We start from the raw sequence: 2,043 nt of genomic DNA on the forward strand, positions 1-2,043 counted from the left end.
TGAAGCCTCATGTGGAAATTTTCTTTTCCTCCATTAACTTCAAGAGACTCTTATTGCAATAGGTTGCCTCTCTTTCAGAACTTTTATCTGTTTCTATCTATATCATATCTCCTTGACATGAGTGTGTTTTCCCCCAAAATATGTACCTGATATAGACAGTAAATCATTCTTACCTTTTGACAGAATGATTTATCTTAACAAAGCACACTGTGCTGGCTGTCCTTTGTACTTGCCTACTATATACTACAGATTTTAGCTCTGGACAACTTTATATCACAGTATCTATTTTAAAGTGAATAAACTGTCCACAAGCAGTGTTGTCATGTAGTCAATGGCAGGTTATTCAGTTTCTTTATTTTCTCCATTACTCTGTTTCACACATCATCCTGTTGTATTTTGAGCATACATGTCTAAATAAGGACAGAAAAGCAGCCGTAAAATTTTTTACTTTTCTTCCATTTCAGCAGTCTGGTCAAAGATATTTTAGTTTGAAATAAGGTGAATACAGTTGACTGTTGGAAGGCTTTCTGTACATTTTAATAGTAGGAAGCAGCACACACAGTAATAGCATGTACTTTGAATCCACACTTAGGCCCACATACTCTCTTTGACTTACTATGTGATCCTGGACAGAGCAGTTAACCATTTCCAGCCTCGCTTCCTCTTTTGTAGAGACACTGCTTATTACTTCATAAGGTGGTTGTATCAGTGTATTAATTTTCTCTATTTTTAAAAAGCCTAGCCCTAGTACTCGACACCAGGTTCCCAATAAGTGTTAGTTTATCTTCCTAATACTTCCCTTGTCTCCTACTGACATAATAAGATCAGAGACCAAAGCCATTAAAATGTATTTCTTTAATAAATTATAAAATTATATTTATTATATCAATTAAGACAACAGATTTACCTTCTCATTTATATTATAGGTATAAAAGGAGAGAGTTAGAATTGTGAAAGGTTAGTGTCAAAGCCGGAAAAGGCAATGGCACCCCACTCCAGTACTCTTGCCTGGAAAATCCCATGGATGGAGGAGCCTGGTAGGCTGCAGTCCATGGGGTCATGAAGAGTTGGACACGACTGAGCGACTTCCCTTTCTCTTTTCACTTTCATGCATTGGAGAAGGAAATGGCAACCCACTCCAGTGTTCTTGCCTGGAGAATCCCAAGGACGGTGGAGCCTGGTGGGCTGCCGTCTATGGGGTTGCACAGAGTCGGACACGACTGAAGCGACTTCGCAGCAGCAGTGTCAAAGCCAAACTCTATTTTGTAAGAGCGGCGGGGCGGGGGAGGAATTCTGAAAAACTGTATTGGAATTGTTTACTACAGAAGATTCTTAAAAATAGAAGTCATAATAAAAATTGTCAGTCTTCTGTTTGGCTAACAGCTTAAACTTCTTTGAGAGGTGCACTAGACCAGGTATCTCCATAATTCTTCTATTATAAATCTCAGGTCCCCTATCAGTAGTCTGTGAAATCTTTTGATTTCCAAATTGTTTGTTGCTACCTCAATTGTGCAGCCATTCTTCCATGTAAGTGGGCTGAATACCTAATAGGAAGGAAAAGGGGCTCACCTATAATAGGCCTAATGGACTTTGAGAAGTCTTCCTCAAAGTGGAATCTGTATTAAGTGAAGTGAAAGTTGCTTAGTCATGTCTGACTCTCTGCGACCCCATGGACTATATACAGTCCATGGAATTCTTCAGACCAGAACACTGGAGTAGGTAGCCGTTCCCTTCGGGGGATCTTCCCAACTCGGGTTGAACCCAGGTCTCCCACATTGCAGGCGGATTCTTTACCAGGTGAGCCACAGGGAAGCCCAGTCTATTAAGGTGGGTGCTAAATCAGATTCTTTATGCCAGAGCCTAATTATATGCATTTTGAATGTTTCTGAGTGGTTCTCTTTATTTTCAATAAATTCTCTGCTTGAGGATTACTGACTTAGGCACTTAAAACAATTTCACACATCCTAGCCTTCCTGATTAGGGTACCTGGAAAATAACCAGCACCTCATCTTTACGGGAAGGTTGAAGAACAGTAAGTTCAAT

This window comes from Bos javanicus, chromosome 11 (genome assembly GCF_032452875.1).
Source record: "Bos javanicus breed banteng chromosome 11, ARS-OSU_banteng_1.0, whole genome shotgun sequence".
Lineage (NCBI taxonomy): Eukaryota > Metazoa > Chordata > Mammalia > Artiodactyla > Bovidae > Bos > Bos javanicus.